General features: G+C 40.0%; 1 protein-coding gene across 8 annotated transcripts in view; it reads left to right on the top strand.

Annotated features, from left to right (window-relative positions):
• Positions 1-521: 521 nt before the first annotated feature.
• LOC125761588 (ataxin-1-like) overlaps positions 522-19350 on the top strand; it is a 28201-nt gene continuing 9372 nt past the window's right edge. The window contains exons 1-3 of one of the 8 annotated variants that reach the window (XR_007418129.1): positions 531-1234; positions 3303-3595; positions 3653-5628. The gene's annotated coding sequence lies outside the window, so the exon portion shown is untranslated. The other 7 variants (XM_049422901.1, XM_049422882.1, XM_049422851.1 and 4 more) reach the window with 7 other exon arrangements.

Here is a 19350-nt window from a genome sequence, read left to right as displayed (position 1 = left end):
GTTGGGCAGTGTAGCAGAAGAATCACCAAGAAATTTGCGAACTGTAAACTTGGTGAAGGATCTCTGCACCCGGTCTATGATATGAATCCGAGGAGTCGGTACCTATTCAACAGTAAAGACCTTGAAGGTCGTCAACGGATCAGAAAAGTCTTGAGCAATGTGCTTTATGATGCCAAGTGTTCTCCAAGCCCTGCAGACCACGGAGTCATCATCATAAGGCATCATGATAAAACTAGAGTCAAATCCTTGATTACAGAGACACTGAAGACCTAGACCTGATCGAGGACATACGACTGGAGTAAAGTAGAGTGGGAACAGGAGAAGGAGATTAAACTTATCAGGACAAAGGAACATGTACACCAAGAGGAAAAACGGTCCAGGATGGTTTGAAGCGAAGGCAGTAGACTGCCGTCGGGGAAAATCATTTTTCAAATCGATCTTGATATTGATCATTCTTAATATTACACATTCTTCACATAGTTGCAACGATAAAAGGAAAGCTTTAACATGCATTTCGTTCTTGACAGGCTCTTAGCGTGCTTGCAAAAATGTATAAAATCAGAACAGAATTTGCCCCAATCCAAGCATTTTACATCCGTTTACTTTCCCGTTTTGGGAGGCCACACGTCCGCTTAGGGTGCGAAAAAGTGTAAATTCGCCACTGTAAATAGCTTCTGTACAAGTCGCTAAAATATTTTATTACAGCAATAATCATAAAAGCGTTAAAATTTAGCAATATATGAATCATTCTATTACGCTAAAATTGTACGCTACATACATATTGATATCCTAGTAACCAACCGATCGCTTCACAGAGGTGAGAGAAAACATAGTTAAGAAAGAGAGAGTGACAGAGAAAGATATATGTATCAGATCCATACAAAAGAATTCGAGGAAAACGATCATTCAAAGCAAGAGAATTCTCTTTCTCTATCGCTCTCTTTCCTTCTCCCATTCTCACCGAACCCGCTGGCAAACAATGAAACATTCTCAGAGAACAAAAGTGCTGTCTCCATAATCCAAACTCCAAGGAAAGCAAAGAATCTGGCACCGAAAACACATCTCAGAATGTTTTCTGAGCTCGTCGCCATAGGACACGGGGTGTAGTCGCGCTGTAGCAAATCTAGAAGCAATCTAAAAGTCGTGCGCGCGTACACACGGTGCGTGATTTAATTAAAGTGACCGTTCAAATAGAGCAGTTGCCGTTGGTGATATGCGCGGTGCCTAAACCTGTGTAAGTGCATCGGCATAAACGGCCATCTTTGGCGGGTGTCGAACGTCGAGTTCAAAGGGAAAACACTGCGCTGCACTGCGCACCAACATTCCGGGATTCTAGGAAAACAAGTTTAGCGTGCGTGTGTGTATTGTTCGGTTTTTTTTTGTTCCTAAGTACAATTTTCAGAACAAACACCCCAATATCACAGCCAAAAGTGTTTTTAAATTCAGTGATGAATTTCTTCACGATTTATGTATGCATGCTTTGCGTATAGGGGGTTTGGGGGAGGTGGGAGGCGGAGAGGGGGAGGGGGGTGCTGTGTACTCAGATGGGCGGACACGTGGTTGGGCGATAGATCCACTACCGGGTGCGAAAATGAAATTCAATCGAATCGTTTTGTTGTTTTTCCCTAGGTGCTCTTCTTGGTTTTTTTGACTCTTCGCCGAATAAATAATTTCTCGACTAAGTAATGGGGGAAGCGAAGCGATCGTTTTGGTTATGATTTTACATGTGTTTTTTGTGAGCTAGAAAAAAAAGAAAGTTATCTATTTTTTTGTTGTAAACGATCGAATATGGAATACAAATTGAATTTTATTTTTAGCTACAATTTACCTTTTAGATTCTAAACATGTTACAAAACAAAACAAAAAGAGAAAAAAAATATACTCAATAAATTGTGATCAAGTTTCAGTAAATTATGATTATCAGCTTTAGAGACTTTTTAAAACGAACGACGATAGAATATTCTCCCATTATGATTGATCTCATTTCTGCGTGATTAGTTTGTAGAACAAAAGAAGAATGGTCGTTAGCCCCCCCCAAAGGCAAGGTGTGTCGGTAGAGTAAAAAGGAAGAAGTAGCACATGTGTGTTTTTTTTTGTCTGACATGTCTGATGTTGTGTTGCGTAGTGGGGATGAGGCAGATGGAGCGAATGAGCGCTAGCTGAGAGTGAAGTGATAACACAAACGAAAGGTGAACCCTGCCGGTGTCCTTCGCTATATAAGCGAGATTCTCCCATGCATCTATGCTGCTTTTTTTTTGCTCTCTTTCCTCTTGATAATAAAGCTTCCCCTCTCACTCATCTTCCCATGCGGTTGCGTTGAGCCAAATACCACGGTTACGGTGGCGCGAGCGAGATAGCGCGACAGTGAGAGAAGTATAAATAACAAAACAAATCGATAACACCGGTGGACCGGTAACGTTCTCTACTTTTTCCTTCTCCATCACTTTCCTGTACGGTCTAGTGGTGTTTAGTGATAATTCTCCCCCTGGAGATGCGCGTCCGCGTTAGTTTAAAAATTCAGCAAAGAGCGAGACAGCATACAGCATTCGCAACTCTTCGCGCTATCAAGCGATCGAGCCTGCCGCGACAGCGATCTTTGGACTCCCCGGTCAAATACGTGCGTGCATGTGTGTTTGTGTGTGTGCGCGCCAGTGAAAAAAAGATATTAGTATTGCCCCCGGATGTGTCGCGTACGCTAGATATTTTGTTCATTTGGGGGGATAAAAAAGAAAGCCGGCCGGGGGAGGGGGAAACTAGAACGCAACCGTGAAAAATTGGCGAATTTGCAAAAAGGCAAACTAAGACAAGCTAAGCTAGAGAAGGGCATCTTTTTTTTTTCTTAGGAAGAGCGAGGCCAAACGCTTTTTGTGTAGATTCTTTTCGCGCAAAAGACGTCAACTTGGGGGGCTGTGTATGGATATGATAAGTCGGAAACTATCTTTATCACATTCCTTAGCATATAAGAGGCGACGGCAGCAGTAGTAAAGAATGGTGTTAAATAGTTAAGAATTTGCAATTTTTGGTTTAATTCAAGTCGTCGCGCAAACAGATGACAGTTGCCATTAATGTGTGCGAAGAGAGAGAGAGAAAAAAAAAACAATCCCCTCCCCACCCACCTGTCAACGAGATTAGACAGTTCCCCTTTGCTTGATGTTTTGTGTTTTTATCTTTGTGTTATTCTATTATCTGTTTTTTAAATTGTTTTTCATCGGAAATTTGCATCGTGTTTTTTAAAAGCTTCTAACGAATTCACATTTCCCTTATTCAATTATTCATTATTATGTGTGTGTTTTTTTTCAAAGTTTTTTCTTTTAAATATCCGTACGTTTAAACCATAAAGAGAGAAGTGACGTGTATTAGTGAGCTTGTAGTGAAGGAAGAAAAAAAACAAATAATGTGAAATGTGTTTACCTTCGTGAATATCACAAGACATAAACTCATCATCTCAACCACATACGGAAGCGAACGCGTCTATCAAGTCCAGTTGTGGATGCATCATGCAATTAGCATCAATCAATGCTGCTCAGCTGGTCGCGTTCTGTCAAATCCGCGCGGGCAGCGTCTGACGTCAGCTGTCAACTGTATAAGTATTTCGGTAAGTAGATTTCAATTTGTTTTTGGGTCAATTGTTTTAATGCTCCATATTTTTCAGTGACTTACGAATCTTCAATTTGACACGAAACAGTTGAAATATAAACTCATTCCTTACTTGGGGAGATGTAATATTACACAACTTTATGTTGTGCATGCTAACCTTCGCAAAGCCGTGGATGAATTCCTACTAGGGATTTGTGCTGTTTTGTTGCCGCTCTTTCCCAGGATTCATACGAGCAAAAGCTGCTGTCGCAAAAGGAATTTTTGGGTGTGAACTATATTTATAGCCGAAGATCACTTCTAAATTTCCACTCGTCATACACTTCTGTTTGTCCATCGCGTTGCGCCCTGTTTCTTTATTTTATCTTTCTATCTCTCTCGCTCTCTTGTTAATATCAGATAGGTGCCATTTTGGGCTACATAAGTAGAAGTTCTAGTTGCTAGTAGTACGCGTATCAGGCAATATAGAACTGTTTACAACTGTTAATCCGTGTCTTCAAAGTTATCTTAGCTATCAAAGTTTTAACCAGAAAAAAAACTTTAAGGTATTAAATGGCTATTCTTATTACATAACGTGCTCACCACAGTCTGGTGTACAGAGAGTACCAGATGTTCATGATATCTTTATTGCACCTCCTAAAATATGGAGATAAAAATTCGTCTAAACTTTTCTCTTCTAAACGCGAAAAAAAACCCCTCAATTCTGGTCTTTGTTCTGAATCATCCTTGTATTTTAACTCAATGTCAATATTGTTTTAAGTTTTCACTTTTGCTTTTGCGGTGTGATGTTTTTTGTTTTTGTTTGGATGACCTCAACGTTTGTAGGAGGAATCGTGGAGCACAATGAGTCAACCGTCAATGTGACGGTTTGTGTTTTGCAATTCTGTGAATCTATGTGGGCGATTAGTGAGATTCCTCTTGCTTCTTGCACTACTGTATAAATTCACGCTTTAAACCATGCGTCCAAACAAGCAAAAGCAATGGATTCTTTCTCTTTATATTTCTTTTGTAGGTAAAGTGTTGATCGTAAATCTGGTATTTTCGTTTCGCACGTGAGCTCTCATTAGTGAGTCGTTTGATGTCAGTAGACTGTTAGGAAGTTGTTCGGAGGAAAGTTTTTTTCGTCTTCTTCTCAATTCTTGTCCTGTCCCCGTGACGCCATACAACGATCACGCTCGAGCGTAGCGTGGGAATGTGTCTGCAACGGGGAGAGATGAATTGCAAACTGCATCTCACCATCATTGAGTTTATTAGCCGCTTTAGAGCGCCGCTATACCGCGTGCCATTGTCGCGTTTGTTGCTGCTGTTGCTGTTGTTTTGCTGATGTCAGAAACGAGCGTACGATCGTCGATAGCAAAGACGGGAGACAGCAATTTTGTTGTTGCTGTTCGCATCAGCTACTGTCGCGACATTCAAGCGTGTGTACCGTAGAATGATCTTGTGAGAGAGCAACAAAGAAGGGCGTACTGCGTTTTTGGGATGCACATTACGTTTATCCGATGTTATTACTAGACGCCAATCTGCAAACAAAAAAAGGAATGTCTTCTCTTGCCTTTCGCTGCTTTACTGCTTCTTTTCTTGACCCGTTTGTAGGCCTGCGTTCGCCATTTTCATCAGAAGGAAGAAGATGGAATCCTAACGGGTTCGCGATATGAAATAACATCCCGCGACAGGTATGGTTGACTTGTCTTCTGTTAGTGGTAATTGCAGGGTTTTTCAACAAAATTATTTTTTTTTAATATAATTTTTTGTTATGGTTTATTGGACTTAATTTTCATCGACTAGACATCCCGCGACAGATATGGTTGACTTGTCTTCTGTTAATGGTAATTGCAGGGTTTTACAAAATTAAAAAAAAATTAAAAAAAATAATATAATTTTTTATTATGGCTTATTGGACTTATTTCTCATCAATTAGACGTATAATCAATCCTTGTTTCGGGTGACCGGTTCAGATGAGATTAGATTCACGATCCACGGTGCATTAGACGCGTACGGAACAAATTGGATAGATGAGTAAACCTCGATTACAGACTCGCAGTCGCAGTCATTAATTAGGGAACGGTTGTTTATCGTGCCTTGAACATTCCCCTGCAATCCAGATGATTCTTCCTCGCGCAAAATAGGCTGCCGCGTTCGCCGAAACGTCCCGTTGTTTATGCTGTCTCGACCCCCCCCCCCCCCTCCTCCCTTCACCTTATCCGACCGAGACACCCCCCCCCCTCCTCCCTCCTGTTCCCTTGTCACTTACGGAATGCGTCACCCAGTCGTCAAGCAGTGGATTTGCCGTCCCGTTTCTGCATCGAACTTAACCTTATCGACGATGCGTATCGGAACTCGATCGCGATAGATGATTTGCCTCTCGCAGCTATAAATGCGATCATTGGCACTCGGTTCGCTTTCTTTCCTCCCCCCGCTCCCCTCCCCCATCCCCTAGTTCCTTATGCCCTTCTCTCTCTCTCTCTCTCTTTTTCCCTTCAGACGTGAACTCTTGTTTATTTCGTTGTTTGACTGGCGGAGTAATTGGCCTACGGTCGCCAAGTGCCTCCGGCTGGCAAAAGGCAAAACACATGAAAAGGCTATTTTTAAAATCTGCCTCTCTCTCTCCCCGGTTTGGACAAATGTAAGCGCGCACACACACACAAATCCGCGGTCGCGCGCGCGTTTCATGTACGAAAGGCCACAGAGCAGACGTGTTAAGGTTTTTTTTTGCTGTTGTATTTGATTAAACCGCGTATTCAGCATAAACAATGAAGGCAAATGAAAGCAAACAAACGATCACAGTATTCCCCTTCCCCCTCGCCACACGGAGACCCCATTCCACCTTCATTCCTTTAATACAACGCCTCCAGACGAATGACTAAACTCATGGTTTATACACACACAAACACACATACGCCATGTTTGTTTAATTTGTAAATTTAATCCTTTTTTTTGTATCACCCTTTTCGCGCTATTTCGCTTTCGTTCACTCTCTCGCACACATTTTCGTAATCGACATAATATGGCAATATGTGTTTTTTTTTCTCCATCGCTCTACAATCAACGGGTGACGTTTAAACATCGATAGTTGACGTTTAAAAATTTGCTAGCAACAAATAGATACAATTACTGTTGTGTTTTGCATTTTGTTTGCTTGTGCTCCCCAAACAACACAAACACCGTTGTAAGCGAAACAATTTTTTTTTTATTTTTGCTATACTTTTCCTTCTATTCGACACAAACTACCATGCAAAAAAGGTGTCAAATTAACTGTCGTTTTATTGAGCTTATATTGTTCATTGTACCCGCCAACCGATGAGAATCATTCCAAACTTCGAAAAAATGTTCACTGTTCTGTTACATAAAAAAATCACTATTATTATCTATTTTAGATATTATATCTAAAAAAATCACTATTATCTCCATGACAAAACACTTCAAACAAAAGATGCCTTTTTTATTGTTCATGTTTCAGTTCGAAAGAAAAAAAGGGCAAAAAGGCAATGCCGTACCGCCGCTTCTATTGGCACATGGCATCGGCACAAAAGGAAAGTATCCTTTCGCTAAAGGGAACAGTTCTGTGAATTCTAAAAAGGGATTAGAATAATGGTTTTTTGAAGTGGTTTGTTTCGTCAACCACACGCTTCTCCCTTTCTTTTTTTTTTGCTTCGTAGTAAGCGTTGAAAGAACAACAAAAAAAGAAAAGAGAATGAAAAAGGGTCGATTGGAAACCGATTTGTCGATTGACGATATACAGCCCCGGGGTTAACAGACTGAGAGGTGTTTTTTTTTCTTCCTCCTCACCTACAGGTAAGGGTGGAATAGAAAGGTCAAACAATTGGTCAAAGTGTGTCCTTACTATGTGTGAATATGTGTGAAAAAAAGAGAAAGAGAATGAAGGGCCCAAAAAGGTTGAGGGGGAACCATTTAAAACGAAAGACGAATAAGGGATATTGAAAAAATGAAAATATTTTTTTCGTGTTTTCGTTGGAATAGTTTTACATCAATAGGTGAAGTATGTTTAAGTGTGAACAAGTGGGTGATACCGCATCAATAGAATAGAAGAAAAAGATGGCGCAACAAATGACAAGTAATGACATAAATCTAGTACGCAACTATTTTGCTTTTTTTTGCTACTTGGGAAAATAAAAACCTAAGTGGTGGGAAATATTTTTATATAAAAGGGTATTTTATTTAATTTTTAAATCACTCGCTTTATATTTTTAACTTTTAAAAGTAAATGAAATAAATTTAGAAAAAAAATGAAAAACAATCCTCGAAACGGGATGACTCATTTTGTTTTGCTCGTGAATTTTTACGTTGGACTAATGTACACACCTTCCGGCGCACAATGTGGATTGCATCGGTTAGATCAAAGTTGAAAGCGAGAGAAAAAAACATATTCATCTTCTTCCCATCCGTGTGCGGTTTAGATGATTCGCTATCAAGCGCCGGCAAAACGGCCAATACATGTAAAGATGTGCGTAAGAACGCTTGAACCGACGCCAGACACTGGCTGTCGCACGCGCACTGGTTTCATCCTGTCTGGCTCGTTTGTAGTATGTGTGCATCGGCAACAGATGATGGATACAATGATAGGGAAAGAGGGACAAGTGTGTAGAAAGGAATGATCGTCTGAACCGGATTAGATCAGCAATCCAATCCGGTGACGTCGCACAGTGAACCATGATAAGCTAATTATTTGGTGTTTTTTTCTCTTCTTCTTTTCGAAACGCAAAACTTTCTGTATTGCCATTTCGAATTAACTTGCTTGGTAGTTGTTTAACACCTGTAATGGTTTTTGCTTTTCGTACATTTTATCTTTGATATCATTAACACCTTTTGGTTGCACTATACGAAAAAATGAAAGAATAAAAAATCAGAAAAAAATAAAAAAAAAATATAAAAATTTAAAAACTTCATAAGGCTCATTTTTGCACCAAAATTTGCCTATAATTCGGTCGGTATCCAACGGATCGCCAATCTTTAACCTGTGGTCGATAGATGGCACCAATGGCTACATTTTCTTCTTGGACAGCCATGCCCTCAGATGTCTGTGCTAGGAGTTATTCGAGGAACCAAGTTCCTTACCCTGTTTGAGAAAATGTAAAATTTTCTTCATTTTTCAGCATTTTAGCAAAATTTTAAATGTGATATATTTTGATGGGAATTTGTTGCAATAAGTTTCTTTTCACTCAAATAATGCTTTAAATTAAAAAAAGAATATAAAATCAGAAAAAAAAATTTCCACTCGAAAATTTCATAAGGCTTACCCCTTACGATTTTTTTGGGAAATTTTGCAAAAAAAATTAAATTGTTTTATTTTATTGCGAATCGATTGAAATAAGTTTCTTTTCACTCAAACAATGCTTTAAATAAAAAAAATTAAAAATTAGTGCTTAGTCGTATGATATTTTTTTAAATTTTGTATTTTGTATTTTGACAGATAAAATCGGATGCCAAATTCGTCGTGCGATTTTATCGTGCCACCAGCCTAAATGATATTTAACACTTTTAATGACGTTAGTTAGGGGTGGCCCCGTGGTGTATGTGTTAAACGGCCCCAGTTCCACACGACAGGACCGGGGTTAAAATCCCATCCGGACCGTCCTCGCCGTAGTAAGGACTTGACTATCCAGCTACGTGGTAAAACAAGTCTAATAAGCCAAAAATGGCCGGCATGACCTTAGATGTCGTTAAGCCAAGATAGAGGTAAATGAAGAAGAATGACGTTAGTGACAGTTGTTAATAAAAACAAATCAAACAATCAAGGAATTATTGTCTCTGCAAGTGTTTTGTTCGCTTGTTGTTTGTTTTCCTTAGTTCGTTTGGATTTATAAAATATTCAATTACACATTTAACAGGATCAATATTAAAAAAATATTTTAAATTAAAATATTAGTGACTGATTGCGTCTGTCAAATTCCCCACTGTGCGTTGACCGGCGTGCAAATTCTAAAAAGGATAAACGTCTCGAATGGCCGTCAGTAGAAGTGAACATGCTTTTCTGCGTTTGGCCACGCGGTAGAAGAGGTCACGTTGCGCCGTTCAGCACACTTTTGGACGATTTATGCTGCCCGGTTCAGCCAGAGCCCATGGCTTTTGTTAATTGGGATCTTCTTAACTACTGTTTATCTCTCGTTTCGTTTTTCTTTCATTGAATTGCGCGTGTTCCCATTTCACGTATATTTCGCGTGTATGGGTGCCTGATTTTGTGTTTTTTTTTTGCTGAGGAGGTTGCAATTTTCTATGGTTAGGTTAATGACTGAGAGTCTGAGAATGCGAAACGATCGTTTCAGTCGGTGGTTTGTGTGTGCGCCTTTTTTTTACTCCTCTTCTCCTTGTACAAATTCACACATTCGAAAACTGATTCGTGATTATTTTCCATTCGTGTTTTTTTGTTCGCTCTTGCAAAGCAAAGCAATTATCGGTGGATCGAGTTCTGTTTCGAATTCTCCAACAAAAAAAAAAACAACAAATTCTCACCAATTTTTGCCTTAGATTGTAATGCCAACTTTAATGCTCAGGACATTTCGAAACGATTGTAACGGTGCATCCAGTTCCTTTGCGAGAGGTTAGCCTTAAATCCCTAAAGCCTTGGCTCTACACGCTTCTTCGTGTCGTAAATGTTTCCCACTACCAACGTGAGTACTCCACGATCTCGCACTTCAGTTGGATCTTTCCCGCTATCCATCATTTAGACTTCAATGCGATTTTTTCCAAGAATCTGTTTGGACATTGTTGAAGGTATCCCTTCACAAGGGTCAAGGGAGAATAACGAAAAAAAAACAGGGAAGGTTGAAAACAATCATCGTTTCGAAGGGTTTGGAACAAAACAGGAATGCTCTCCAGCATACAAACTGGAACAAAACGAACCACAAGAAGCCACAGAAAAAAGCAAAACAACAACAACAACAAAAATCCTCCGAGAAATGTCTTCCAACGGTCACATGTTTATCGCCGTGTTAAAGCTCAGGAGATACGGGGGTGGTAAGACGTTCTTCAAAGGTCTATAGCAACTACGTACAGAAGATGAAGTCCGGCGATGGATGCTGAATCTTCGATGAGCAAAGAAATGTGTGAGGAGAGAGAGAGAGAAAGAGAGAGAGATATTGGCGCGATCAAGGGCAAGGTCTTCCAGCTTCTTCGATCTTCGAGCTTGGGGTTCGGGGTTGGTCTTCGGACCATCGTCATCGTTGCCTTTCCACGAATAATTGATCCTTCTGCTTTTGTAGACGTTTCTAACTCACGAATCGAAACGCGATCCTCCAGAACGGGGGAAACCCAATAAAGAAAGCCCTACAATATGGGGATGACCGGGTTGTAGATAAAAGTGTGCCCGCTCGTGTGTGTGAGAGAGAGAGGGAGAAAGAAATTATTGGTGGTTTCTGGGAAGAAGGTCCACATTCTTGGTTACATTCCTACGCGCCGTGCCCGGGCCTTTACACGGTTGTCATTGTCTCCTTCGGTCAGATCGAGACACGATCATCTTAGCGACGGTTGCGCGCGTGTGTGTGTGTACGTAACGCCAACGTTCTTCTTTTTTTGCTTAATGGCAGCATCAAGATCATCTCACACAGAAGCAGACACATGCGTACCTTCTTAGAAGTGGCAGCTACAAAAGAGGAAGAGTACATAAAGTGGTGCACCTTATATAGCTTATCAAAGTAGAAAGAAAGAACAACCAAAAAAAAACGAAGAAGAAACGCAGAACCACAACACAGACATAAGAAGGAACAGAACGAGACAGGGATGGAGAATTGATTGAAGCAATCATTGCTCATTCCCATCCACATTCTGCTAACAGTTCCAGGGAGTTCTTCTGGATGCTTTCCTTTTTAACCTACTATTTCTTCTCCCTTTTTGCTCCGCTGCCGCCTTGCCGTGTATTTTGTTGATGGGCAACAAAACGGTTTCATCGACACTTCGGTAATCGGTGGTCGTGTAGTTTTTGGTACTTTGAAGATCGTTAATGTTTAGCTGCAAACTTATGCGCCACTGAACCTCTAAAATCCTATCTTTGGTCTGCAAATCCCCATAAACAATCATCCATCAATCGAAAGTCCATAACTTCCAAGTGCTGGACTAATTGGTTTTATTTCACTTAAATAAAGTTGCAATAACTTGCATAAATGAACTGGCTTTAGCTATTCGAAACCTTGCTACGAAACGAAATGGAGATATTGGCTTTTGCCACCTTCAGGATATCTTCGTCAGGAACTCCGGCAAACAGCTCTGACAGTTCGTGATTCATTTTCTTTCTCCACAAGCCCCTTGCTCAGGCTTAAAGATGAGGAGATCGTTGGCGTCTTCCTCCACCAAAGTAGTCTAAAACATTTGTCCATAGCCGAACGTAATTTCTTTTCACCATGTTCGGCCATGTTCCATACCCTGTTTGAGAAAATGTGAAATTTTCCTCATTTTTGAGCAATGTAGCAAAAATTTTAAATGTGATATATTTTGATGGGAATTTGTTGCAATAAGTTTCTTTTCACTTAAATAATGCTTTAAATTAAAAAAAGAATAAAAAATCAGAAAAAAAAATTAAAAAAAATTTCCACTCGAAAATTTCATAAGGCTTACCCCTTACGATTTTTTTGGGAAATTTTGCAAAAAAAATTAAATTGTTTTATTTAAATGCCAATGGGTTGCGATGAGTTTCTTTTCACTCTAATAATGCTTGAAATAAAAAAAAGAGTGAAAAATAATGAAAAAATCAAAAAATTCAAAAAAATGAAAATTTACTAAGGGTCATTTTTGCACCAAGTTTTGCCTCTAACTCGGTCGGTATCCAACGAATCGCCAATCTTTAACCTGTGGTCGATAGATGGCACTAATGGCTACATTTTCTTCTTGGACAGCCATGCCCTCAGATGTCTGTGCCAGAAGTTATTCGAGGAATCAAGTTCCTTACCCTGTTTGAGGAAATGTAAAATTTTCCTCATTTTTGCACCAAGTTTTGCCTATTACTCGGTCGGTATCCAACGGATCGCCAATCTTTAACCTGTGGTCGATAGATGGCATCAATGGCTACATTTTCTTCTTGGACGGCCATACCGTCAGATGTCTGTGCCAGAAGTTATTCAGGGAACCAAGTTCCTTACCCTGTTTCTGAACAATTTAGCAATATTGAAAAAAGTGATATATTTTAATGGGAATTTGTTGCAATATGTTTCTTTTCACTCAAATAATGCTTTAAATTAAAAAAAGAATAAAATATCGAAAAAAAAATTTCAAAAAAATTTCAACTCGAAAATTTCATAAGGCTTACCCCTTACGATTTTTTTGGGAAATTTTGCAAAAAAAATTAAATTCTTTTATTTTATTCCGAATCGATTGAAATAAGTTTCTTTTCACTCAAATAATGCTTTAAATGAAAAAAGAAGAAAAAATAATAAAAAAAAACAAGAAAAAATTTAAAAATTTGAAAATCAGGATATCTCCGTCAGGAGCTCTAATAGCTCGGGATTCATTTTCTTTCTCGAAACACCCCTACTCAGACTTAAAGATGAGGAGATCGTTGGCGTCTTCCTCCAGCAGAGAAGTCTAAAACGTCGTCTATTGATACGTTGCTAAGCCTTCATCTTCATCTCACTGATCCTCAAATGTAATCCTCAACACTAAAGAACAAATTTAACCTCAATTTCTATAGTACGAGTTTATAGTGAACTTCAATAAATAACAGATCTTAAAGGTACGATGTGTGAAGAACAATTGCTCTCAGTATTCCTGGAGGTGATGGAATTTCCCCCAATAAAACCAAAAGTAAAGGACTAAAGTAAACTTAAGATGCTACAAACGTTGTAGTAATCACAAACCTGAGGAACGGATCGACAAGGTTAAGATCTTCTTAATCTTTAATCTTTAAATATTGTAATATATCTTCAAATGGTTTCACGTGTCAGTTTATATAATTCGTTTTTTAAAGTTTATTGAACATCAATCTTGATATTCGTCTACTTCGCCTGTAACTCTTAAGTATAAGACACGATTTCATGGAGCTGAAAATGTTTCAACAACATTTAAGAATTATAAAATCGCTTGTTTGCTGCACGTTTCTCGGTATGCTTCTGCCTAGGAGAAAATCCTAAATAAAATATAACCTCTTATTATTGGAGATTTCCGATTGGCAAATCTCGGAAAATCCTGGTACCCTTGATTGGCCCGGTGCGGCATTAGAAATCGTAGAAAATAAAACTAGCGCCTGGTATGTGCTCGTCGGGAAACAAGTGCTCATTAAATACGCGCTTCGTGGGTGCAGCTTTTTCTTTTAGTTTTCAAAACAAGACAACAATAATAAAATCAGAGAAGAAAGCAAGAACAAAAAAAAACAACAACAAGTTTCGCGAGGACTTTCGCCCATCCGGTCCCGGGCCAAAAGGATAATGATGTTGCTCGTTAGCGCACCAGTTGGTAAACAAGGAATGCATCACGCTTAGTTTTCTAGCGCTCTATTATTTGTTGTTTCTCCTCCAACATCACAACCTTCCCTTGCTTTTTCCTGGATGAACCATCCATCCATTATTGTGAGATGCATCCAGAATGAAGTATCCTTCCATTTTGCATAGGTGGGCGAACGAAGGCAAAGTTTCTAATCATTAGCGATCCCCGGCAGGGTTTCGATCTCCTTGGTGTGCATATCCGATTAAACTGTGGCTCGATAATGAAGCGCTTGATCGGATTTGTTTATTTCCACTAGTTTCCAAGGATTTCTGGATGCTACTCTATGCCAAACATCCAGCTAGTTTTTTTTTAATTAGCCTTTAGCGAATTGTTGCGCATCCAATTATTATGTTACTTCTTTTTTATGCTGATCAGCGTACCCGGGATGTTGTGTGTTTTTTATTCTGCTCAATGTTTTGACGAGTTGGAACAATACCGGACAACTTGTTATTATAGACTTTCCACAGTATGCTTGTCATCCTGAGTTGTTTAGAAGCTTCGCTTATTATGTTGTCTTTACCGGAATTCTAATTAATTATTGTTTTTTTTTAAATTTGCTAAGAGAATGCATAATGACGATGGAAAATTTTCCTGCTCCTATTTGTGTGCTCCTATGGAAATCTGTTTAGACGTACATCCGGAGATGCGCGCACCTCTATGCATGGGAATGTGCCTCTTCTCCTTTTGCGCTAGAATAGTACACCTTACACTGTGTGTGCTGGGTAACGCTTTTACGTCTTCTTTTTTTAAACAATTCTTCTCATTCGAAATTAGTTCCAAACGAACTATTTGTTTTTCTTCTTCCAAACAGCATTGTGCGTGTGTGTGTTGAAGAATGTTTAGGTTATGTTTATATAATAGCTTTGCTAATTTCTACCTAGTGTGGGGTTTTTTGCCATTTCTACTACGCTGCTCAATTGCGACATGGCAAATAATGGACTCTGTGAGAAGAAAGTTCTTTATCGTTAAGACTATTTAATTACATTTATATTAGAAAATGGGGTGAATCGTAGAAGATATTATTAGTTTTTCCAAGTTACCCTTAGATGCACAAGATCGGAATAGCTTTTTTGAGAGCTTTTTTATGCCCAAGTATTGGAACATAACTGTCAAATTTCTACAGTTAATTTGTAACTGTCATACGGAGCTGTCAAATCTTTGATCAGAATACCTGTCAAAGTTTGACAGATACGGCGCTGTCAAATCTTTGATCGGAATACCTGTCAAAGTTTGACAGGTAAATGTTTGCACTGTAGTAATATTTATTACTTTTCGTCTTTTATTTTGAATTTACCGTACCGCAGACGCTACAATCTTAAGAGGTCTCTTAGACTGTTATTTACATGACTTTCCTTGACTTGAATTACGCGTAACGAGACCGACGCCACTATCATCTCACTCCACCAGAGCAAACCTATTGAAGTATGAATAGATAACAATAATTGTGCAACAGGACTAAAGCTAGCAAATCAAATAAGGAAGCCAATTGACAATAGTATGCTAAGGAGTTGCTATAAGCGATATTCCCATTCTCACAGAATATTCTCACGACTCAAATAATGAATCTGCTAGCTGCAGGTTGGAGAAGGAAGACAAAGAAACAGGTACACAATACCTTGAATGTGCTCTTTAGACGACAGAAAGGTCGAAGAAAGATTCAAATTGATTCAACCAACCCAAGCGCCGGTCCTTGAAATCTTCCTCAGCACAACATCACCATAAAACAGAGGGAGACATTTCGGAGACCTCGGCGTTTGTGCGTCCGACGGTCTCCGGAAGCTTCGGAACAAAGCCCACCTTGATCCTGGAAGGGTATGTCCCGGACAGCCCAGCCCAGCCAAACAGTAATCGGTTGACTATGACCACCCCTCGCGCAATAAACGAGCTCTTCGAAGGCGATCGTAAAACGCCGCGTAGCAGTGAGACATCGTGTCTCGTATCTTCGTCCTCCGTTTTGGGCTGGTTTTGGGAATGATTCGTTCAGGTTTGCCGAAGGCATTCGAAAGATCTTTTATCACCCCTGCCCACCGGTACTGGAGACAGCGGGGGGAAGTTAGCAGCAAATAGGTTGGTTGTTCTCGTGCCAGAAACCAGTGAAGATCACACCGGTACGTTTGTACCTGTGCGTGTTCTGCCAACACCCCCCCGTCGAGAAGGGTTTTTAGTCTGCCCGTTTTTTCAAGCACTTCATGTAACACCTCTTGAGTGTGTTTTTATGATGGAGAGCGGGTTTTGCTTTCTCAGCACACTGTTAGGTCGCTTTTAAGCTGCACCTTACCTGTGATTTCTTCTAAAGATCAACGTTGGGAAGCGTTTCGTAAGGTGTGACGAAGGAAGAAACGGTCAATACCCAGAACACGAGAGGAGTTGCGTTCGAAGGATGTTCATCTTTTTCTTTATGGAAGTGTCCGCGTAGTACAGGGGACAATCTTATAAAAGCTTTCACTTCTGTGCATTCTCGGTTTTAGCAAACAAATATTTCTGCAGCAAATAGATAGCTAATTATACGGCAGCAATAAAAGTGTTATGAGCATGCTAAAAATCACGCCCCGAGGGGGCGGCATGTACAGTTTGGAGTTCTAGGTTTTGTGCGAAGCTAGTGAAACGATTTGGTTTTACATCGAAAAGCGAAATGGAAGGAAAGAGCCACTCTAGGAAGGACAGATTGCTTGAAGGTTTGTTATTGTTGCTTTTTTTTTTGGTTAGCATATGTTGTGCAAAACGAAACATACATTTTTTTCTGTAGAGCAAGGCTCCGGGCCTTGGGTTGTGCCTTGCCCACCAGTTTTCTTTGCATCTTCATGTGGGACCTGGTACAACTTTCTTTATATTTTTTGTATTTAATTCTCCACCAAAAAGGTAGCTGTTTAACTCGTACAAATTTCCACAATGCGCTCCAGAATAATCTGACGCAGCAGGATTTTTTTTTCTGTTTGAACCTTGCAACTCCCAACTGTGTGAGCGTGGAGTTTCGGTGGAAAAACAAAAAAAAACTTTACCCAGCTATTATGACATACAATCTGAACCCTGGGCCGTTTTCATGCCGTCAGTAAAATTGTGCTTTTTCACTGTGTTTTATTGCTTTGCTTTTTATTGCTCAACATTTGAACGGTGCGCTTAGCCAATAGTTCTACAACAACTTCCAATAGTGTACGCTTAGGAATGCGCACAATTATGCCCTTCTAGGGCAGTTCTAGGGTTCTATTGTTAATGCAAGCAGTTGCAGTTTTCAATTCGCCAATAGTGGAACAAGGCGAAAAAGTGTTTCGTTTTCCAATATTTTGAGTAGTCTCAAAGATATACAATCAACGCGGGGAATCTTCTTCGTTTCTAAGTTCTGAAAAATGGTATCATCTTCAAACCTGATCAATCTTTAGCGATTTAACCTAAACCTTTAGGGTTGGCAAAATAAGAGCAATGAGTTCCTACACGGAGTTCTTTTAAGCAGAGCTCTTTTGCTTCTGCTTTCTCGCGTGTATCACCTCCTCGTGCTCCGTTGTATAATGACCTTGAATGCGCTTAATATATACACAGTGCTCTTTTTCTTTCTATCAATCTCGTTGCTAGGAGGTTTGTGTCTTTTTCTTCTTCTTCTTTTGCTTTTTGGGACATGAGGGGGACACTCACGCTAATTTGGTTAGTAGTACTCATGTTTCGAAAAAAAGAAAGAAAACTTCACTGCCCTTTTTGGGTGCTATTTTTTAGGCTTCAGCAATAATGGCTTAGAAGAATGGCTAAGAGTTGGAAGAAGTTATATCTCGTCTAATGTCTAATACTCGCAAAGTTTGTGTAAAAAGTATTATATAAAATTCAATTGACTCCGTTTGAAGTGACGTTAGACGTTGGAGTGACGTTCTGTTATCATCGGTGAGTTCCGACCGTTGCATTATGGAAGATGCCATGGTCAAAAAAAGGAAAGACTTGGATCGTCTCGTCTATTCTTCAACCTAGCCGTAAAGAGAGAACACCCTCTGATACCCTTTCCTGGGAGAAAAAACTTCGAGAATTATCTTCTATAAGTACATCCAAGTAATCTGGTGCCGTTGGGTTACATCTCTTCTACGTAGATCTATCTTGTGTCATAACTCAAAACTCCTGGATGTAGTTGCCTGTCATCCAGTACAACCTTTTCAACTTAAAATTCCAGAACTCATGTACATCCCGGTGTTTTCTTAATACACACTTTGGGAGTAAGATACTTAGAGGCTTTTTCGGGTTTCTTGGGAGTCCGCTGGTTAGAAGTCATTAAAATGACACCGTAATACCCAGAGGAGATCCACGACTTTTCACAGTTTTGCCCAAGTTTCGGCAGCATCTTGTGAGTATTATTAAAATCAATGTAGGAATTGAATTTGAAAGCAAACTTTGAAACATGTTGTCCTCAGTGAGATGAAGAATTCCAGAGAAAAAAGTCTTTCCCATTGTGCGATAGTCACTCACTCAAGGATATATCGCTCGGAGAGTTGCGTCTGGCTCTAGGCTTTCGCGGTATCACGTGCGTGTGGATGTTTCCAGTAGTGTAAAAAGCTCTGCTGGAACTCACCCAACCCTCATTCTTATCATTCCCCTTCTTGCCCCACCGCCTCCCCCCGGTCCATGTCCTTTTTGGGGCCGGTTTGTTGTTGTTGTATCCGCACGAAAACTTCAAACCATTGGGGGCTTTTGCCGGTGAGCTCCGGTTGTGTTTGGGTGTTGTTTTGTTGTGCAGCAGCCGCAGCCAGCCGAGCGGGATCGATACAGCTGAGATTATATTTAGCATCGGTACAAGGGACCGGCACTTTCGGCACCCGATAACAACACACACGGTCGGCGCAGACACGGGGCTGCGTTTGCCAGTGACCGTACGTATTATATCCGCCCCGGCTGCAAAAAAAAACGGTGAATCTCCAGGTTTTTCCTGCCGTTTGTTACTCGTTTGGCACTGGTGTCCCCAATCGCTTTATAACCTGGGTAAGTTCGGCCTGGTCTCCTGGAAACGTGCGGATGGAAATTTGATCTTGCGTGTAGGAAAAAAGCAACAATTACGGCAACCATGGTTATCCTTTCCGGGGATGTAGTGTCCGTTTCTGATCGGTTTTTGTCAAAACAGTTGGGTTGTATCAGGAAGAATAATATTAATTAGTAAGCAGAGTTTAAGGAATCAATTAACGAAGCTTGTCCAGGTATGTTAGAAATATAAAACATGCTATAAATTAAAAAAAAAGAAAATCGTACAATCGGGGAGCTCGAAATCCTTCGACAAGGACATTTGTATCGAAATGTAGGCAAAGGTATTGGAGGCTGAAAAATACGATGGAAAGAGAGGAAGGAAGGAAGTAAGAAAGGGATGGC

Source organism: Anopheles funestus, chromosome X, assembly GCF_943734845.2.
Source record: "Anopheles funestus chromosome X, idAnoFuneDA-416_04, whole genome shotgun sequence".
In the NCBI taxonomy this organism is placed as follows: Eukaryota; Metazoa; Arthropoda; class Insecta; order Diptera; family Culicidae; genus Anopheles; species Anopheles funestus.
Note: the sequence above shows the minus strand (reverse complement) of the source record. Positions and strands in the feature narration are given on the sequence as shown.